Here is a 23098-nt window from a genome sequence, read left to right as displayed (position 1 = left end):
GACAGCTACACTTAACACTTACATACTTCATACGTCAATATTCGACTCCTTCATTATCATTTTTAAGTGGCTCTGTTCAAGTGTTCTTGGTTGTTCTCTTGCTTCTTGGTGTTGTAAAAAAATTAATACACTTAAATACTTTAAATAGATGTGTAAATAAATATCTATGTTGAGCCCGCAGAAGTTCTTTTCGTCTCAATTTGTTTCTAATTTAGATTTTTTAAACATGTTGCTATTGTGTTGCATGTGTCTCCGTGAGTGTGAAAAAGAAGAGAATGGCATGCCCGATTGGCCCCGACTGAAGGAAATATCCTTGATTCCTAGACTCCATCAATCAGGACATCTTTCGTGGCACGCCAGGATCGGCCCACAAATAACGGAGCTGAGGGTTTGGCTAGCCCAAAAAGTATGTTTGATATTTTGTGAGGGCCATGCCAGCCCAGAAGTATGTCATACTTGGGGACTGTACACAGTAGTAGAGTTTAAGCGAGCGGGAACTTTGTGAGCCGCGGCAAGGGCCACGGCTTTACTGAAACTCAATTAGTATATACAAATGTGAGCTTATGATTGATGTTATTTATACAATAATTTATATGTGGTTGTCACTGTTCGCAAAAGGGCCAATTGATTTTTTCCCACGAACAATTTTCATAGTAATTGCTCGAACCGTTTTTATATATATTCGATTTGATCGGTTTTCATTTTCTTGAAATTTTGCTTAAATCTTTCTCTTTTTTTCTATTCTCTCACAAACAACAGCCGTTTTATCTAGTTCCCTTTTGCCAGAGTATGCACATTGCACGAGGATGAGTGAGATAGAGCGATAGAGAGAATTAGAGGGGCGCGTGGAAGGGGAGCTCAGCCGCGGCAATTTCGTTTTTCCTTCCGATCTATACAGATTCGGCAATCTGCTAGATATTCTCCAGTAAGGGGCGTGCCAGGTCCTTTTTGATCGGCTTGATCAGCTGGAAAGGAAAGTAAAGGACAATTTGCTTGGTTTTAATATAGATTTTCTTTATATATTTCTTTGTATACATATATATTCGAGTGTATGCACACAAACTGCTTGGATTAACACATCCTAAAACTGGGCTTTGAATGATGCTCGTAATACTTAGGGAGTTTGAGGATGGGGTCTTGGGATTATTGAGCCTCGTAACAGAGAGAGAAATCGAAGTAATTATTTGTTAATTTGGGACACTACTTTGGCCTCACTGTGTTTTTGTGCTGAAATTGGGGGCTGTCCCAAAGTGTTTACAGGAGTTCAAGTTATTTGTGGTGTTGTGTGATATCCTGGGTCCTCGTTTATAAAGTGTGTTCTTAGAAAGGGAAGCTATTACTGATTGCCTTGAAGCGGTTTCAAGAGTGGGATTTACAAACCTAAAATTAACTATTTACATGTCTCGGATGTTGCAAATGAACCATTTGTAGGAACAGATAAATCATATATGTATTCAAATTTTGAATGGAGCTTGCGGGAATTATACAAATTGGTTATAAGTTTCTTATTTTGATGAAGGGGGCAAAACATTTGTTGTAGAATTTTATTTGTATTATTTAATAACCGCACAAAAAATACATCGTATGTTCATCGTGCCCGATCCTACTCGATGTAGATGTCCTCGATGGGATAAGCAGTTTTCAATGAATTTCTGATAGAAACGCTGAAAGAGGCCCGTCTGAGGAAGGATACAAGAATATAGGTTAAGGTTTATCTTTGTGAGCATTTGATTTGAATGAAAACATTACCCACACTGCCTCGGCCACTGGCCTGGTGGACTCTGAGCCCTTGAAGACGTGGCAGGCAAAGCGCTGCACTGTGGGATGCTTCGTAATGAAGCCAATGAAGCGATGATCGCGAGGGTGAAATGCACAGAACGAGACGTTCTTTAGCGAGTAGAAATAGTCGATGCAGGGCTTCTTTTCCTTTTTGTTCTAAGGGGAGAACAAACACAAAGGCTTCCTGAAGGATGACTCATTAACAGTTAGAGCGACATTCAGTACTTACATTGGGGCCCCGAACGATCCACCATGCGTAGTCCCTGATCGGAGACCTCCAGAATACAGGTCTGTCCGGTGGGGGAGGCACCGTATTCGCCCACGATTTTGCGTACCGCTTGACAGACCACGCCGGTGCCCTTGTGCGCCAGCGTCTCCCACGGATCCGAGGTATCCAGAGCAGATAGCGCTCCTTCTTCACCAGCTGCACCGTCGGATCGAACTCGTTGTAGTCCAAGTCGACGGCATAGGCCGACGGGAAGATGCCCTGCCTTCCTTCTGTGCGCAAGTTCACGCCCTCGCACCACAAGTCCTCGGCCTTCCTTCTGCACGTAGATGGCATCGCCGATCTCCAGCTCGATCTCGTCATGATGTCGTGGCACAAACTTGTGCAGTCCGCGGTGTGTGGCCTCCAGCATCTCCAATTGCCCGAAGGGCACGCCACCAAATGGCGGAGGAAACGGTGACTGGGAGACGGGCGATGTGATCTGTGGCGACATGCTCTTGAAGTCATTCGGGGAGTGCGCTGTGCTGTGGCCACTGTCCACATCCCCCAGGCTCTGCAGCCGCTCCGAATCGGGGGCTGGAGTCTTCATCCATTAGATAGCCGCACTTCAGCGAGAGGAATGAGCGTTGTTGTCCGGTGCGCGGTGCAGCCAAGGGACCTCCAATGATTCCGCCGCCTCCAGTTCGAAACTCATCGGCCAGCGATCCGTAGTTAGTGCCACCTAAAAGATGCAGAATGGAAGCTGCAACAAGGCCATGAGTGGGTAAGATTTCAGCTACGAATGGGGCAAGGATTCTCTCTACTTACATTTCTGGTTTTTGGTATCTCGGGCAACTTGCGACGGTCGCCGTGTGGCTGCCGCATTCGGAGTCAACAGATCCGTGCTGGCGCCAATGGTCACGGGGGCCGACGAGAGAGCATTGGGGGCCATTCCCATGATGCCGCCAATGGCATCCTGATGGTTCAATGGGTGATGCCGATGTGAGTTGAACGAGTCGTTTGTGTCGAGAGAACCGTCCGATGAGAGTGTGACTTTGAGACCATCCCCCAGCTCGTCGTCCTCCACTTGGCGCAGCTTGGGCTCACGTTCACGTTCCGCCATGCCCATGCCCCCAATGCCATCCTCCTGGTCCGAGCCATCGCCATCGCTCTTCGAGGAGGTGGAGTCCTCCATATCATCGTTGGGAATTAAACTGAGGCAGAGTAGAGGAATTGTTTTGAGGACAGAATATTGAAGGACAGAACACGAGAGAATAACATCTTGAAAATTCGATATTTCAAAGAATGTTATCCAGAGGTTCTTTCGGAGCCACGTGTTTCGTTCGGGGAAAAAAAGACTTTTTTTTTTACTTACGAGTAAAATGCATGGGAATTACTTTTATACCCGATACTCAAAATGAGTATTGGGGTATATTAGATTTGTGGTAAAAGTGGATGTGTGTAACGTCCAGAAGGAATCGTTTCCGACCCTATAAAGTATATATATTCTTGATCAGCATCAATAGCCGAGTCGATTGAGCCCTGTCTGTCTGTCCGTCTGTCCGTCCGTCCGTCTGTCCGTCTGTCCGTCTGTCCGTCTGTCCGTCCCCTTCAGCGCCTAATGCTCAAAGACTATAAGAGCTAGAGCAACGATGTTTTGGATCCAGACTTCTGTGATATGTCACTGCTCCAAAAATATTTCAAAACTTTGCCCCGCCCACTTCCGCCCCCACAAAGGGCGAAAATCTGTGGCATCCACAATTTCGACGATACGAGAAAACTAAAAACGCAGAATCGTAGAAGATGACTATATCTTCTAGAGTGCAAAATCTGAACCAGATCGTATAATTATTACAGCCAGAATCACGAAAACAATTTCACTCTTTCTCGCTCTGTCTCACTCTAACACACAGGTTTCATGGTCGGTTTTGCCAATTGCAAAATATGAGTTCAAGGATCTCAGAACCTATAAAAGCCAGAGCAACCAAATTTGGTATCCACACTCCTGTGATATCGGACCTTGACCGTTTCCTGTCCAAATTTCGCCACACCCCCTTCCGCCCCCGCAAAGGACGAAAATCTGAGGCAACCACAATTCTCAGAGACTATTAAGGCTAGAGTAACCAAATTTGGTGCACACACTCCTTTAAGATGTCACTATAAAACGTATATCTCAGAATTTCGCCCCACCCCCATCCGCCCCCACAAAGGACGAAAATCTGTTGCATCCACAATATTGCAGATTTGAGAAAACTAAAAACGCAGAATCATAGATAATGACCATATCTATTAGATTGCTGAATCTGGATCAGATCAGATCATTTTTATAGCCAAAAGGAACAAATCAATTTGCAGTGGCTACGCAGCGCCCGACGTCACGCTCAGACTGATTTTCTGTCTCTCTCGCACGCACTCTTTGTCGTGTCGTTAAATATTAGCGGCGTCTGCCGGAGGAGAGCCATACTGACTTAGTATCGGGTATAACCGTAGAGTTGCGGTGTCCGCAGCAACTCACAACGTTCCCCCTCGTTCTTGTTGGCCGCTGCACCTGCTCCAAATGTGGCAATCGTATGTGGCTCAAATATCGGCCTATGGAACTCCTCGAACTCACTGTCCGCCATGGCTAACACTTGGGCTGCTGCTGCCAGCTGCCACACCCACACGGACTCAAGACGTTGCAAGTGCCTTCAATTAGAGGAGCTGCCTGAATCGGAACTCTGGACAATCCTCCCAGGAATTGGACAACTTTTCCACAGTTTTCCCAGAACGAACTGTCCAATTGAGTTAGAATTTTCACTTCTTCATGCGAAAATCGATAATTTCCTTGACGTTGTCTCGCTGCTGCTGCTACTGCTGCTGCTGCCTGGCTCTCGCACGAGTACTTGAGGCTTTGGCTCTGGCTCTGGCTCTAGTTCTGGCCCTGTCAGATGTCCAGACACGAGTATGCGTACGCGTATTACTGCTGCTCCGCTCTGCTCCGGGGAAATTTCAGAGGAATTTCAGCTGTCCAACTTTCTCTCTATTCTCTCTTTCTCCCTCTGGCCTCTCTCCAAACTTGTTTTTGTTTACAAGCTCTGCGGCGGTGGAGTCTCTCTCTCTATCTCTCTTGGGGGTTGACAGGAAACGCGCATGCGTCTGTACCGTACATCCGCTTCTCATGCGCTTCGGGGGTGGCTTCAGAATTGCAATACTGTTGCGCTTTGGCTTGCGAGACACTGGCCAGGGCTGGATTTCCGATGAAACGAGGGAGCATTGCAGTAGGGGCAACAAAATTATGACTTGGTGCAGACATATGCACTTTTAGTTTTCTCGTATCGTCGAAATTGTGGATGCCACAGATTTTCGCCCTTTGTGGGGGCGGAAGTGGGCGGGGCAAAGTTTTGAAATATTTTTGGAGCAGTGACATATCACAGAAGTCTGGATCCAAAACATCGTTGCTCTAGCTCTTATAGTCTTTGAGCATTAGGCGCTGAAGGGGACGGACAGACGGACAGACGGACAGACGGACGGACGGACAGACGGACAGACAGACAGGGCTCAATCGACTCGGCTATTGATGCTGATCAAGAATATATATACTTTATAGGGTCGGAAACGATTCCTTCTGGACGTTACACACATCCACTTTTACCACAAATCTAATATACCCCAATACTCATTTTGAGTATCGGGTATAAAAAACATACCTCTTTTCCCAAATATATCTGCACTAAATTCTTGTCATTCACTGACCACTGAACTGTACGGCACTTGTAACTATATGCTTCCAGCATATATTTGTGGAAATATATATATTTTCTGGATAGCACTATATATATGTGTGTGCCATATGTATGTTGCTCGCACTCGGAAATTATCACGTCTTTACAGATCGATCAACTTTCTTATATTGTTCAAAGCAGTAATAGACGATGGACTGAGTAGCCAGTGCAGCAGAGCTTTTGAGCTTTTTACTAACTGTGCAATCGTATGATCCAGAACATTCGCAGCAGCATAAAACGATGGTCTAATGCACAGCATAGCTTAACTGTGCAATCGTACGATTGCCGTCTATGCTTCCCACTGTCCGTCGCTTGTATGTGTTCGTGGGCGTTCGGACTTAAGAGCGGCTAAGGCTTTGATCCAACCTTAAGAGCGGCTAAAGCTTGATCGTTCTAAATATCATTAGGGGGGTCTCACGAGACGAAAGAAGATAACCAATTCCCTATATTTTGTGCTGGCTACTACAATATGTAATGCTCCATGGTACATGCGAAACAGTGACATCGAGAGGGACCTAAAGGTTCCCAAAGTGGGCGGTGTGATACAATTACATGCAGCAAGGTACTTGCAGCGACTTGGTGGTCACCCTAATGCGCTAGCCAGACGTCTAATTAACCCGCCAAGGAAAAGAAGACTCAAAAGGTGTCATCCACTGGATCTCCCTACTAGGTCCCTCCTATAATATCTCATTAACTTTTTGTAAATATTGTAAATAATGTATGTACCTACTCCATATATGTAACATTAAGTCTATGTATGTATCTCTTGTGATCAATTGTTTTTCCCCTTAAATGTAAAACTAGATTAAGTTGCCACGAAAGGTAGCAGTAAACTTGTTTAAAATAAAATACAAATTTTCAACATAAAAAAAAAAAAAACAAAAAAAAAAGTCTTTGAAAAAATTATTACTTCCCTGTTATCAGAATCACAGCACGGATTTGTAAAACGTCGCTCCGTTTCGTCTAATCTCCTTGAATTTTCCTCCTTCGTAACTGCCGGATTTGCAAAGCAATGTCAAACTGACGTAGTTTATACTGATTTTAGTAAAGCTTTCGATTCAGTTAATCACAATCTCCTCATCCACAAGCTATCTCTACTAGGATTTCCGACTAAACTTCTTCACTGGACTAATGCGTACCTCTGCAATCGTTCTCAGCGTGTCTGCTTCCAATCTTCTCTTTCTAAACCAGCTTTTGTCTCTTCGGGTGTCCCGCAAGGTAGCCATCTCGGGCCCTTATTATTTAACCTCTTTATCAACGATCTTCCCCAAGTTTTAACGAATTCACGAGTCCTAATGTATGCTGACGATGTCAAGCTATGGTTTTCCTACAGCGATCCGGTGTCCCCGTTATTTCTTCAATCAGATCTCGACGCTCTCAACAATTGGTGTACTATTAACGCTCTTCCTCTTCACATTTCCAAATGTAACGTCATGACCTTCCATCGCAACAAGCCTCACCTTTTTGACTTTACAATTAATAACATTTCCTTGGAACGCCTGTACAAAGTTAATGACTTTGGCATTATCTTCGTTCCGAACTTATGTTTTAATTCTCATATATGCGCTATTTCGAATAAAGCCAAAGGAGTCCTTGGCTTTATCAAAAGATGGTCGAAGGAATATTCTGACCCCTATACCACTAAACTACTCTACGTTTCTCTTGTACGGCCTATCTTGGAATATGGTTCCTGTATCTGGTCTCCCCATTACCAAAAATATCAAGATATGCTTGAGTCCGTTCAAAAACAATTCCTTATCTTTGCCCTGCGCGGACTTAATTGGGACTCTCTCGTCATCTTCCTTCTTATGAGAGTCGGCTGCGCCTCATTAACTTACACTCTCTTGAAAGCCGTAGAACTTCTCATGGAATTCTCTTTCTCCACAAACTTCTCCTAGGCGAGGTTGAATCTTCGGCCCTCATTAGACTTATCAGAATTGCTGTCCCATCCCGCCCGACTAGGCATTACTTTCCTCTCCGTCTTCCTCTCTGTCCTTCAAACTACTCTGACCATGAATCTTTCCGTAGCCTTTGCCGCGATTACAATAAATTTTTCCATCTTTTTTCCTTTGATACTTGCGCTTCCAAAGTAAAATCGTCTAAAATCGGCCTTTCCAGTAGCAGATAATCTTATGTTTTGTACATTCCTATTTTTACAGTTTAACTGTCCATAGTTGAACTCTAAACATTGAACATTAAACATTAAATAACCATTTTGCATCTTTTAGATAGCCGGCTCTGATGACCAATGATCCAGTTCAGTCTCATGGCTGCTGCTCTCACTCGAATTGCTAACTGGGTGGTATGGGCATGTAGCACAAGTTTCCATTAGCAAGCCTAGATAGCGATGCCTTGGCTTACTTTTGATTGCTTCGTTGTACATTTTTGGCGATAGCTCACCTATGATATTTGCAATCGATCGCCTTGTATAGAGGACATGGACCGTTTTGCTGGTATTAAGGCTGATGCACCATTTGGACACTGATTTGTTCTAACCGCTGTACTGGCTTCTTTTTTAGCACATAGGACGATTGTGTCATCTGCGTAAGTAGAAAGCATCATGTTGTTGTATATATTCGACTCAATTCTTTCATTTTGTTCTGACAGGTGCGGGTAGCGGCATATCCGACGTGAAGACTGTGTAGAGTACAGGGCCGAGGACGCTACCCTGGGACACTCCTGCGCAAATCCTTCCAGGTCTCGAGCGTATTCCATTGTTTCCGTTTACAAAAAATGTTCTATCTGCTAAGTAACTTTTTAAAACGTTGTAATATGTAAACGGGAGTAGCTTCGCTAGCTTAAGTAGTAGACCATTATGCCAAACTCGGTCAAAGGCTTCGCTCACGTCAATAAATACGGCATATGTTTCTCATATGCATCAAGAATATACTATGCTCTCTCCTCAATTCAAACTGATGAGAGGGAATGGCCTTCTCTAAGTCTGCGCATTCAAACATTCTTTTCATGAACAAGGTTTCAAAGATTTCAGAGAAGCCAGCCAAAAGGCTAATCGGTCGATAAGAGCCAACTTCATTTGAATTTTGGTTCGGTTTTTTAATCATTGTAATAGCAGCACATTTCCATTGTTTGGGGAAATGGCCATGTCTCAAGATGCAATTGTAAATATTTGTCAAATGAATAATTACCTTTTGAGGTAACGCTTTAATGACTCTGTTGTTTATTTGGTCCATGCCAGGAGCCTTTTTTATACCCGATACTGAAAATGAGTATTGGGGTATATTAGATTTGTGGTGAAAATGGATGTGTGTAACGTCCAGAAGGAATCGTTTCCGACCCATAAAGTATATATATTCTTGATCAGCATCAATAGCCGAGTCGATTGAACCATGTCTGTCTGTCCGTCTGTCCGTCCGTCCGTCTGTCCGTCTGTCCGTCCGTCCGTCTGTCTGTCCCCTTCAGCGCCTAGTGCTCAAAGACTATAAGAGCTAGAGCAACGATGTTTTGGATACAGACGTCTGTGATATGTCACTGCTACAAAAATATTTCAAAACTTCGCCCCGCCCACTTCTGCCCCCACAAAGGACGAAAATCTGTGGCATCCACAATTTTAAAGACATGAGAAAACCAAAAACGCAGAATTGTAGAGAATGACCATATCTTTTAGACTGCAGATTCTGAATTGGATCGTATTATTATTATAGCCAGCATCAAGAAAAAAATGTAATTTTTTCTCGCCCTGTCTCTCTTTAACATAGGCGGCTTTGCTTAGAGTAAAAACATTAGCGCCTAGATCTCAGAGACTATAAAAGCTAGAGCAACCAAAACCACAAACCACAATATTGCAGATTTGAGAAAACTAAAAACGCAGAATCATAGATAACGACCATATCTATCAGATTGCTGAATCTGGATCAGATCAGATCATTTTTATAGTCAAAGGAAACAAATCAATTTGCAGTGGTTACGCAGCGCGTGACGTCACGCTCAGACTGATTTTCTGTCTCTCTCGCACGCACTCTATGTTAGCGGCGTCTGCCGGAGGAGAGCCATACTGACTTAGTATCGGGTATAACTGTAGAGTTGCGGTGTCCGCAGCAACTCACAACGTTCCCCCTCGTTTGATTTCAGTTTTTAATTCATTTAATTTAACTGGTCTGATTTGTTGTTCGTCTGGGGAATTGTTACGTTGTAGCACTGATTCGATGTCTTCCCTGTCTTCTAGAGCTGCCGTGATTCTAGGAGTAAACCGTAGTTCGAGATGCTGTGCAAAGGCTTCAGCTTTTTCTTCTGTGGTTTTGCACCATGGACCAGCAGGAGTTTGCTGTCCATCAGCCACATGCTTTCGAACTGGAGGATTTGGGATAGGCTGCCTCTTGATGGAATTAGTGAGTAGCCACAGCTTTTGCATGCTGTATCTGTCCGTCGGATCAATGGATTGTAACAGTCTACTTATTTTGTTGGCTTTTTGTAGTTTGATTTCCTTTTTGATTCGATTTGTAAGTTGATTTATGGTAACTGAGATGAGAGGGTGGGGGAAACTATCTTTCTGCTTGATTTTACATAGTAATTTCTTTAGTTCTATTGCTTTTAGTGTTTGTCGGTCAAGATGAAGGTTTTGCTGTCCATAGAGTCCAAACTGGTTTCGTGAAGTTTGTGAGGCAGATTCGGCAGCATTGAAGATGTTCTTTTCGATGATGGAAATAGCATCGTCAATGTCATCTTCATTGTGTAGCTCCGTTTCACGGTGGATTCGCTGATCAAGATAAATTTGAAATTTTTTGATACTTGCATTATATGGTAAAAGGGGTAACTTTTTAGTAGATTCCGGTCTGAGGAGGAGACTTATGATCTGTATATTGTGATCAGAACCTGTCATAAGATGTTTCAATATGGATTAAATTGTGCCTGATACCCTTGTAAACCGCAAAGTCCATTGCAGATGGTATATGTCGTCGATTTGAAGGGAAGTGGGTGGGGGATCCAGTGGCCAGTATGTTCCTGATCGCTTTCCTGAATGCATTTCAGAAGTTCAGCTCCACTTCTACAAGATCTTGCATTGCCCAACCACTGACTTTTGGCGTTCCAATCCCCAGCTACGATGAATCGGCTACCCAGAGAGTCAAAAACCTGTTTGAATTGTGTATCAATCCAATTATGCGTAGGTGGACAATAGATCGCACCGATTCTAATTATTAGGTGGTTTTTCATTGTTGCAGCCACGGTGCACATCTGGATGGAGTCTTTTCTTGTTGGTGGGAGGGAAATGTGTGGGATGTTGCATTTTATGATAATCGCCGCTCCTCCTCTGCTCCGGTTAGACGGGTGGTTTGCCATGTAAACATGATAATCGTCTATTACGAGATCAGAGTCGTCTTTTAGGTGGGATTCAGATAATAGTAGGATGTCTATATTGTTGTCTGTCAAATAAGCATTCAGTTCAGGTAGTTTGTTTGAGAGCCCAGCAGCGTTCCAGAAGGCGATTTTGGTTATCATGGAATTATTAGGCATTTAAGGATTCATTGTCTTTTGTAAGTGGAGAGAGTCTTAATAAGATTCGGTCAAGAGTCTTCTCAAGTAAAGACATCCTATTTTCAAGGCTCTGAATGGGCTGAGTCTAGTTAATTGTTGCCTCGTTGACTGCACTAGTAGGAGAGATATAAGCTTGTCTAACTTCACATTAAGGCTGTTGAGATGTCAATGTTATTGTTGTTGTTTTTATTGCTGATTTGTGGGTGATTTGTGTTTAAAGATTGATTTGAGCTCTTGGATCGAATTCGGCTGAGATGCTTAATGAGTTGATTCTGCAAGCGTGCGTTAGGCTTTGGCTTCGTCTTCGATCTTGATCTTCGTTCTTGCGGTAGTGGTTGTTGGTTGTTTTTGCGCTGGAAGGTTCACTTTGGCGACTGCAGCGTAGCTCAGGGCCTGGTTTGAAGCGGAGGGTGCTTCTTGGTGCGTACTGGAGCTTAGAGCGTTCAGTTGTGGATTGCGAGGTTTGCTTGATTGGCGATGTCGGCTTTGGCTTCGATTCTATGGCCGGCATACCAAGATTCTGCAGTAGCATATTGGCTTGGGCCAATTCACTCGGCTTTTTGTGAATTTTACGCAGACGAAGTAACTTCGGCAATAGTTGTGTGTGTGGCCAATTTTTTGGCACCGATGACATTGAACTTCATTTGAATTTTGGTTCGGTTTTTTAATCATTGTAATAGCAGCACATTTCCATTGTTTGGGGAAATGGCCATGTCTCAAGATGCAATTGTAAATATTTGTCAAATGAATAATTACCTTTTGAGGTAACGCTTTAATGACTCTGTTGTTTATTTGGTCCATGCCAGGAGCCTTTTTTATACCCGATACTGAAAATGAGTATTGGGGTATATTAGATTTGTGGTGAAAATGGATGTGTGTAACGTCCAGAAGGAATCGTTTCCGACCCATAAAGTATATATATTCTTGATCAGCATCAATAGCCGAGTCGATTGAACCGTGTCTGTCTGTCCGTCTGTCCGTCCGTCCGTCTGTCCGTCCGTCCGTCTGTCTGTCCCCTTCAGCGCCTAGTGCTCAAAGACTATAAGAGCTAGAGCAACGATGTTTTGGATACAGACGTCTGTGATATGTCACTGCTACAAAAATATTTCAAAACTTCGCCCCGCCCACTTCTGCCCCCACAAAGGACGAAAATCTGTGGCATCCACAATTTTAAAGACATGAGAAAACCAAAAACGCAGAATCGTAGAAGATGACTATATCTTCTAGAGTGCAAAATCTGAACCAGATCGTATAATTATTACAGCCAGAATCACGAAAACAATTTCACTCTTTCTCGCTCTGTCTCACTCTAACACACAGGTTTCATGGTCGGTTTTGCCAATTGCAAAATATGAGTTCAAGGATCTCAGAACCCATAAGAGCTAGAGCAACCAAATTTGGTATCCACACTCCTAATATATCGGACCTTGACCGTTTTGTGTCAAAATTTCGCCGCACCCCCTTCCGCCCCCGTAAAGGACGAAAATCTGGGGCAACCACAAATCTCAGAGCCTATTAAGGCTAGAGTAACCAAATTTGGTATCCGCACTTCTGTTAGATCTCACTATAAAACGAATATCTCAGAATTTTGCCCCACCCCCTTCCGCCCCCACAAAGGACGAAAATCTGTTGCATCCACAATATTGCAGATTCGAGAAAACTAAAAACGCAGAATCATACAGAATGACCATATCTATCAGATTGCTGAATCTGAATAAGATCGGATCATTTTTGTAGCCAAAAGCAAGAAATCAATTTGCAGTGGCTACGCAGCGCCCGACGTCACGTTCAGACTGATTTTCTGTCTCTCTTGCACGAACTCTTTGTCGTATCGTTAAAAAGTAAGTTTATTTGTTTTCGCAATTTTTACATTTAAACGCATTTACAAATATTTTTAAAATCTGTTCTTTTAACAGCGGAACCACTACTTAACATGGTTGGGACATTTTACATAATGTTACAGAGAAATGGATAAGGCACTTTACATTACAAGAAATCAACATTTTCTGGCAACGACGTGCGCTTGTTTACATTTGGAAATTGCATTGTAAGTAATAAAATTATAAATTTAACAAATAGAAGCTGTATTAATTATAATTTCTTTGCCCATTTAATTACAGCGGACGTATATATAGATTTGAACCTCTATCATCAGCTCACTGGATGGAATTGAGTTTGTAGAAGTTGGCTTGAGCAGGTGTCAAAATAAAGAACCCGGTGACTTCATCAGGCTGCTGCAGTCTCAGGGGAAGTATAAAGCCGCACCGTAAGTGAGTAAGTATTTGATTGTTACAAATTGCTTCGCCTATATGCTTCCAAAGGGCGTGTCTTTCGGTGTGCGCCTTTCCACCATTGGCGCACTGGACGGCGGTGAAATTTCAGAAGGTGACCTGGGAGCGGTCTGAATAAATGCCACGTGACGTCATTAGGCTGCTGCAACAGCCATGGATCCAGCATTAGGCCAATGAGAAGAAGATTCACCAGTGGCTGTTGTAACTGTTGGACAGGCCTTCGTTGGATGCTGGATATACTGCGGTGCGGATTTGGCGAGCCAGTCAAAAGGCGATTCCAGGGGCGGAAATGTGCATCGGCAATGGACGTGCAGAAGGGAGCATTGCAGCCGGCTCGCTGCGCCCAGCCAGAGGATTCGCAACAGGATAGCTAGCCACCGGATGGATTACTCGCCTCCGCTTTCGCCGTGTATTCATCAGGAGGCCGTCAGTATCTGTGCTGTTTGCCTGTAGATAGAAGTAAGTCGAGTTATTGCCATCCAGATTGGCATTGATGATTTTTCGTCTTCTTTCAGGTTTTGGAGTAGCGATAGGCTGCTACAGGCTGCGGAGTGGATTCGGAGAAGTTGCCAAAAAGTCATTCCGGATACGCAGGTCAATCCCGGCAGTAGGCGAGGCCTTTATAGAAGATGGCGTGGGAGGCCGCTCACTGCAGGCAGCCATAGGAATTACAGCAGGATGGCAGGCCAACGGATGGACTGCTGGGCGCCAGATTTGCCTTGGATGCACCAAGAGGCCGTCAGTAGCTGTGATATTTGCCTGTAAATAAAGGTAAGCAGAATTATTGCCATCCAGATTGGCATTGATGATATTTTGTCTTCTTTTAGGTATTGGAGTGGCCATAGCTTTTGGTTGTGCAGCTTCTACACACACAGATGAGGCTTCCTTTCGGCTTTCTTCGGCGGCAAATGCTGCGTCCGGAACGGACTGCTCTTCGAGAAGCTGCTCTGGAGTAGGCGGAGGTTCGTGTGGTTCAAGCGGAGTCATTATGAGCCTTTGTATGTATTCGGGCTCAAAACGAATCTTCTGCGCCATTTCTAATCGATTCATTTCTCCTCTCCTGAGACATTGCGCCATACGATTAACTCAGATTATTGAGGGTCTCTCCTGCGGGATACCAAGGGCTTTGCGACGCTCTTGTTCAAGGCGTTTCCGTTCGACAAGTGCTTCCTTGACTTGGGACTCCCGGAGTTGGCGCTGTTGTTCAATTTCAAGCTGCTCGTGTCTGATTAAAGTTGGCAGCAGTAGTTGTTGTTGTGCTGCCTGCTGCAGGAGTTGTTGTTGGAGAGGCCAAAAGTGAGTTTCCAGCTGCTTTGTGTATCTTGGCCGGTCAAGCCTTTGAGGAATGAAGGGCTGCATGATGAGTCTTTTTGCTTCCAGATTTGGATGGCGAAATAGTGAAGCTGCTAGCCTGCCGCTGGCTCTATCAAAGGTTTCTTCTGCAGAGTCACTGTTGTATGCATCTCGGATAACTTGATTTCTTGTGTACCTGCTAGCCTTCACGATTTTTCGTAGGAGTTGGTTCTGTGCGCTTTCTACCCTGCAAAATTGTGATTCGCATACCAATGCTCCCCATACAGGTAAGGCATATTGCCATATTGGGGCGATTAATTGTTTATAAATAACCATTTTGCATCTTTTAGATAGCCGGCTCTGATGACCAATGATCCAGTTCAGTCTCATGGCTGCTGCACTCACTCGAATTGCTAACTGGGTGGTATGGGCATGTAACACAAGTTTCCATTAGCAAGCTTAGATAGCGATGCCTTGGCTTACTTTTGATTGCTTCGTTGTACATTTTTGGCGATAGCTCACCTATGATATTTGCAATCGATCGCCTTGTATAGAGGACATGGACCGTTTTGCTGGTATTAAGGCTGATGCACCATTTGGACACTGATTTGTTCTAACCGCTGTACTGGCTTCTTTTTTAGCACATAGGACGATTGTGTCATCTGCGTAAGTAGAAAGCATCATGTTGTTGTATATATTCGACTCAATTCTTTCATTTTGTTCTGACAGGTGCGGTAGCGGCATATCCGACGTGAAGACTGTTTAGAGTACAGGGCCGAGGACGCTACCCTGGGGCACTCCTGCGCAAATCCTTCCAGGTCTCGAGCGTATTCCATTGTTTCCGTTTACAAAAAATGTTCTATCTGCTAAGTAACTTTTTAAAACGTTGTAATATGTAAACGGGAGTAGCTTTCAAGGTTTCAAGTTCAAGGATCTCAGAACCCATAAGAGCTAGAGCAACCAAATTTCGTATCCACACTCCTGTGATATCGGACCTTGACCGTTTTGTGTCAAAATTTCGCCGCACCCCCTTCCGCCCCCGCAAAGGACGAAAATCTGGGGCAACCAAAAATCTCAGAGACTATTAAGGCTAGAGTAACCAAATTTTGGTATCCGCACTCCTGTTAGATCTCACTATAAAACGTATATCTCAGAATTTCGCCCCACCCCCTTCCGTCCCTGGTTTCCATCATAACTTCATTGGGGGAAATAGGCCTGAACGGGAGTCTATTTACATCGTATTTCCGCCCAAACTGTTGCCTCTGAAGCCAGGCAGGTTTAGTTGTTAAGCGTTTGAGCTGCGCTATTTCATTACACTCCATAACTACGCTATTTCTAAATTCGTCAGAGTTTATGAGTTTTGGTGTGAATCTTTCTTCTAAATGTGAAACAAAAGCTTCAGCTTTCTCCTCGCTACTCTTTGTCCACCTATAGCCTTCTCTACTACCACTACTGCTGGGAATTTTCAATGGCCAGTTTGGTTCTGGCTGCCTCTTTAAAGTGTTTGTTAAGCGCTATAGTTTTTGCATTCTGTAACGATCTTGAGCGTCTACTTCTTTAAAAAGGTTATAGATCTGGTTATTTTTAGCCTTACGAAGGGCGATGATTTGCCGCGTTGTATAACCTTCGGGTCTCCAAGGTGGGTCTGCGCATATGCTCCCTTTTATGCTGCCATTTGAGCCTTAATAGTTTCTGTTTTCCTATCTAGTGGCAGTTGCCCTGTGCGTGGGTGAGAACGCAATTTATTAGCGAAGTTGCAGCCGCCGCTGCATTGTAGATGTTTTGATTTAGAATGTCGATCGCATCCTCTATGTCTTCTCCTGAGTTTATTTCCATGTTGAGATTGATACGCTGCGATAGGAAATCTTGGAATTTTTTGACATTTGCTTTGCTTGGTAGTAGTCGGCGATTTGTTACCGGGACTGTCGTTGAGCCACTGATGCCCAGGTTAATGAAGATAGGAAGTTGGTCAGATTGCAGATCAACTGCTGAATATGTGTGAATTCTGTCATAGTTTATGCCAGCATATACTGCCAAATCAATAGCGGAGGGCCTTTTTCTTTGATCAAATGGGTAGTGTGTGGCTCCCCAGTGGCCAACACATTTAAACAGGTGTTTGCATGGATCGGGTTCATTAAAACTCTGCCTCTTTTACAGGATCGCACATTGCCCCACCATGGGTGCTTAGCGTTCCAGTCCCCGCAAACTATAAATTTGGAGCCATGTACTTGAATAACTTTTTGAAGTGCTGCTCCGTCCAGGTGATAGTTGGCGGGCAATATATTGGCGCTAGAGCAATGACCTCATTATTGTTAGTGGTTAATGCGATGGGAGCACACTGCAAGAAAATTTCTGTAATTGGTTCAAGTGCAATGTGGTTGAGACCAATTTTGACATAAATGGCTACTCCACCTTTCCTTCTGGAGGAAGGGTGTGAGGCAGTATACAGTATGTAGTCATTTATGGTTAGATTGTCTGTTATTGTGGTAGTAGGGTCATTTGAGGTTATGTGGGTTTCAATAACCATCATTATGTTCACGTTATTACGCTGCATAAATAAATCTAACTCCAAAATTTAGTTTTTTAGACCACAGGCGTTCCAATAAACGATTTTGAGAGAGCTGTTGTACTGGGCACCTGTAATAGCAGTAGAGGTATGGGCTAAATTATTATACCCGATACTCAAAATGAGTATTGGGGTATATTAGATTTGTGGTAAAAGTGGATGTGTGTAACGTCCAGAAGGAATCGTTTCCGACCCTATAAAGTATATATATTCTTGATCAGCATCAATAGCCGAGTCGATTGAGCCATGTCTGTCTGTCCGTCCGTCCGTCTGTCCGTCTGTCCGTCTGTCCGTCCCCTTCAGCGCCTAATGCTCAAGGACTATAAGAGCTAGAGCAACGATGTTTTGGATCCAGACTTCTGTGATATGTCACTGCTCCAAAAATATTTCAAAACTTTGCCCCGCCCACTTCCGCCCCCACAAAGGGCGAAAATCTGTGGCATCCACAATTTTAAAGATACGAGAAAACCAAAAACCAGAATCGTAGAGAATGACCATATCTTTTAGACTGCAGATTCTGAATTGGATCGTATTATTATTATAGCCAGCATCAAGAAAACAATTTCATTTTTTCTCGCCCTGTCTCTCTCTAACACACACGTAGCATAGGCGGCTTTGCTTAGAGTAAAACATTAGCGCCAGATCTCAGAGACTATAAAGGCTAGAGCAACCAAATTTGGTATCCACACTCCTAATATATCGGACCGAGTCGAGTTTATTTCAAAATTTCGCCCCACCCCCCTCCGCCCACATAAAGGACGAAAATCTGTTGCATCCACAATATTGCAGATTCGAGAAAACTAAAAACGCAGAATCGTAGAAGATGACTATATCTTCTAGAGTGCAAAATCTGAACCAGATCGTATAATTATTACAGCCAGAATCACGAAAACAATTTCACTCTTTCTCGCTCTGTCTCACTCTAACACACAGGTTTCATGGTCGGTTTTGCCAATTGCAAAATATGAGTTCAAGGATCTCAGAACCTATAAAAGCCAGAGCAACCAAATTTGGTATCCACACTCCTGTGATATCGGACCTTGACCGTTTCCTGTCCAAATTTCGCCACACCCCCTTCCGCCCCCGCAAAGGACGAAAATCTGAGGCAACCACAAATCTCAGAGACTATTAAGGCTAGAGTAACCAAATTTGGTGCACACACTTCTTTAAGATGTCACTATAAAACGTATATCTCAGAATTTCGCCCCACCCCCATCCGCCCCCACAAAGGACGAAAATCTGTTGCATCCACAATATTGCAGATTTGAGAAAACTAAAAACGCAGAATCATAGATAATGACCATATCTATTAGATTGCTGAATCTGGATCAGATCAGACCATTTTTTTTAGCCAAAAGGAACAAATCAATTTGCAGTGGCTACGAAGCGCCCGACGTCACGCTCAGACTGATTTTCTGTCTCTCTCGCACGCACTCTTTGTCGTGTCGTTAAATATTAGCGGCGTCTGCCGGAGGAGAGCCATACTGACTTAGTATCGGGTATAACCTTAGAGTTGCGGTGTCCGCAGCAACTCACAACGTTCCCCCTCGTTTGTATTTACATTTGTGGTGGTAGTAGCTAGAGGATTGGCTGTATTGTTGGCCTCAGTAGTGTTTGTAGTATACGGTATTTCGGCGTAATTATTCAATTGCAATGTCATTAGCGGTGGAAATAGTTTGTCCTTTATTTGAGATAATAAAAGTATGCAATAGATCTATAAGGTCATCCATTTTTTTTTTTGCCCATTTCACTTACAAGGAGAAGATTTTGGTGCACCACCTGCATTAGCTGGTCATTCACATATGGGGCCCCAGCATGCTGGTATCGCTGTGGTTGGGGGGCGTGCTTCTGTGACTCTCGCTGCTGTTGTTGATGCCCACGATAGGAGGGGTGTGGCCTGCTGATGCTGTTGCCCTGAAAGTCATCAGATTGTTGAATTTTGTTGCTAAAAGGCTGGAGGTTTGGCGTCTTATTAGTGTACCGGCTGATGGTGGGCTGTTGGGAGTTGTTTTGTTGTTGCTGCAGGTTAGCCGGCGCAGGCTTTTATGTCTTTCGCTGCTGCTGGTGATGCCCGCGATAGGCCCTGTTGTTGTTGCATTCCTGCTGGCCAACAGACAGTTTATTGTTGTTGCTGAAAAGTTGACTACCGTTGAAATGGCAACATATGTGTAGTAGCAGACATGGCTGAAAAATTACAGGGTAACTAACATTGGTTACAATAAAGGCTGTTTAGAATTTTAACAGTGTTGTATATAGTTAAGGTACTACTAATCTTAATATTAATTTGTGTTTTGTGTAGATTATTTACATGGTTTTATATTACATGTGTATTTGACGTGTTAGTGTTATTGTGGCTGATTTCCATATTGGTAGTTGAGAAGGGATTTCTTCGCCAGTTCTCACGTCTAGCCTGGAGTACTGTCATCTGGATGGCACTCAGACTTCTGTTGCTGCTTGGGTTGTGTTTCATCATTGAGGCGTATCTTGGTCTGGCCAGCCTCCTGGGGATGTATGGTTGTGTTGCGATATCACAGGCAAGAAGATTTGAGTGCTGCATTAGTCGGGTGTAGTAGTTATTGCAGAGTCCATTGTAGATTTCATTGATAGTTGAAATTTTGAGATCCACGTGCAGTGTTTTATTTCTCACGTACCAGGGTGCATTAGTAATTGCTCTGAGGGCTCTGTTTTGTAATGTTTGCAGTTTGTCCATTTGCATGTTTGATGTTAGGGGTCCCCAGACTGGCAAGGCATACTGCAATATTGGGGCAACCAGTTGCTTGTAGAGAAGGACTTTTAGATGCTTTTAGAGGGTAAGTTTGCTTCTTCTGCCGATTAACCAATCAATCTTTTTTAGCCGGGCCCTAGTTTTGGTGACTACAGCAGTTACATGTTTGTTGAAGTTGAGCTTTTCATCCATCTGCACACCAAGGTATGGAAGGACCGCTTTTTTGGGTAGGTGTTGACCAGCAAGTCTAGGTGCTGCAGTCTGTTGTTGCGCAGGTGTGTGTGCAAGACGAGCAGTTTTCGTGAGACTTATGGTAATTCCCCATTTTTTTGACCAGGAGTGAGCGTTAGCTAGAAGCCTCTCCATGGATTCATTGCCTTGTCGTTGGTTCTTTGTGGTTGTGGCATGTCAGCAGTGTATATATTGGACTGCTGCAGCTACTTGCTTTTGACTTGATATGGTATTATTACAACAGACGACTTTGAAGGTTCTATCCATAAGATAATTGGTGAGTAGAATGTATAATTTGTCCGGTATTATGGTTTTAAGTTTGCAGAGTAGACCTTGATGCCAGACTCTATCAAAAGCTTCCTGGATGTCCATGTAAACAGCACAGCAATGTCGTTGTTGTTCATACGACCTGAGGATAAATTGAGTTACTCGTCCAACTTGTTGTTCAGTGGAGTGCTGACTTCTAAAACCGAATTGATGATTTGGGGTATGGCCAAGGCAAAGTGTTCTTCATCAAAGAGACGTGTTTGAATGAGGCGCTCGAAAAGTTTTGAAAATCCTGATAGAAGACTGATAGGCCTGTAGGATACCGGCGGTTTTCCAGGTTTCTGAATCATTGTTATTTTAGCACATTTCCAAGCCTTTGGGAAATACCCAATATGCAAGGCAGCGTTGAATATCAGCAAAAGGTAGGAAATGGCAGATAACGGTAAGGCTTTTATGACGCGGTTATCGATATTATCAAATCCAGGTGACTTTCTTGACTTGAGTTTTTTGATTTCAGTTTTTAATTCATTTAAGGTAACTGGTCTGATTTGTTGTTCGTCTGGGGAATTGTTACGTTGTAGCACTGATTCGATGTCTTCCCTGTCTTCTAGAGCTGCCGTGATTCTAGGAGTAAACCGTAGTTCGAGATGCTGTGCAAAGGCTTCAGCTTTTTCTTCTGTGGTTTTGCACCATGGACCAGCAGGAGTTTGCTGTCCATCAGCCACATGCTTTCGAACTGGAGGATTTGGGATAGGCTGCCTCTTGATGGAATTAGTGAGTAGCCACAGCTTTTGCATGCTGTATCTGTCCGTCGGATCAATGGATTGTAACAGTCTACTTATTTTGTTGGCTTTTTGTAGTTTGATTTCCTTTTTGATTCGATTTGTAAGTTGATTTATGGTAACTGAGATGAGAGGGTGGGGGAAACTATCTTTCTGCTTGATTTTACATAGTAATTTCTTTAGTTCTATTGCTTTTAGTGTTTGTCGGTCAAGATGAAGGTTTTGCTGTCCATAGAGTCCAAACTGGTTTCGTGAAGTTTGTGAGGCAGATTCGGCAGCATTGAAGATGTTCTTTTCGATGATGGAAATAGCATCGTCAATGTCATCTTCATTGTGTAGCTCCGTTTCACGGTGGATTCGCTGATCAAGATAAATTTGAAATTTTTTGATACTTGCATTATATGGTAAAAGGGGTAACTTTTTAGTAGATTCCGGTCTGAGGAGGAGACTTATGATCTGTATATTGTGATCAGAACCTGTCATAAGATGTTTCAATATGGATTAAATTGTGCCTGATACCCTTGTAAACCGCAAAGTCCATTGCAGATGGTATATGTCGTCGATTTGAAGGGAAGTGGGTGGGGGATCCAGTGGCCAGTATGTTCCTGATCGCTTTCCTGAATGCATTTCAGAAGTTCAGCTCCACTTCTACAAGATCTTGCATTGCCCAACCACTGACTTTTGGCGTTCCAATCCCCAGCTACGATGAATCGGCTACCCAGAGAGTCAAAAACCTGTTTGAATTGTGTATCAATCCAATTATGCGTAGGTGGACAATAGATCGCACCGATTCTAATTATTAGGTGGTTTTTCATTGTTGCAGCCACGGTGCACATCTGGATGGAGTCTTTTCTTGTTGGTGGGAGGGAAATGTGTGGGATGTTGCATTTTATGATAATCGCCGCTCCTCCTCTGCTCCGGTTAGACGGGTGGTTTGCCATGTAAACATGATAATCGTCTATTACGAGATCAGAGTCGTCTTTTAGGTGGGATTCAGATAATAGTAGGATGTCTATATTGTTGTCTGTCAAATAAGCATTCAGTTCAGGTAGTTTGTTTGAGAGCCCAGCAGCGTTCCAGAAGGCGATTTTGGTTATCATGGAATTATTAGGCATTTAAGGATTCATTGTCTTTTGTAAGTGGAGAGAGTCTTAATAAGATTCGGTCAAGAGTCTTCTCAAGTAAAGACATCCTATTTTCAAGGCTCTGAATGGGCTGAGTCTAGTTAATTGTTGCCTCGTTGACTGCACTAGTAGGAGAGATATAAGCTTGTCTAACTTCACATTAAGGCTGTTGAGATGTCAATGTTATTGTTGTTGTTTTTATTGCTGATTTGTGGGTGATTTGTGTTTAAAGATTGATTTGAGCTCTTGGATCGAATTCGGCTGAGATGCTTAATGAGTTGATTCTGCAAGCGTGCGTTAGGCTTTGGCTTCGTCTTCGATCTTGATCTTCGTTCTTGCGGTAGTGGTTGTTGGTTGTTTTTGCGCTGGAAGGTTCACTTTGGCGACTGCAGCGTAGCTCAGGGCCTGGTTTGAAGCGGAGGGTGCTTCTTGGTGCGTACTGGAGCTTAGAGCGTTCAGTTGTGGATTGCGAGGTTTGCTTGATTGGCGATGTCGGCTTTGGCTTCGATTCTATGGCCGGCATACCAAGATTCTGCAGTAGCATATTGGCTTGGGCCAATTCACTCGGCTTTTTGCGCATTTCT

The 23098-nt window shown here is 43.6% G+C and overlaps 1 pseudogene; it reads right to left on the bottom strand.

Annotated features, from left to right (window-relative positions):
• Nucleotides 1–1603: 1603 nt before the first annotated feature.
• LOC6603938 lies at nucleotides 1604–4827 on the bottom strand (annotated as a pseudogene).
• Between the last annotated feature and the right edge of the window lie 18271 nt (nucleotides 4828–23098).

This window comes from Drosophila persimilis, unplaced genomic scaffold (genome assembly GCF_003286085.1).
Source record: "Drosophila persimilis strain 14011-0111.01,24,50 unplaced genomic scaffold, DperRS2 tig00002140-arrow-arrow-pilon, whole genome shotgun sequence".
Taxonomy (NCBI): domain Eukaryota; kingdom Metazoa; phylum Arthropoda; class Insecta; order Diptera; family Drosophilidae; genus Drosophila; species Drosophila persimilis.
The sequence above is the reverse complement of the archived record's forward strand: the minus strand, read 5'-3'. Positions and strand labels throughout refer to the sequence as shown.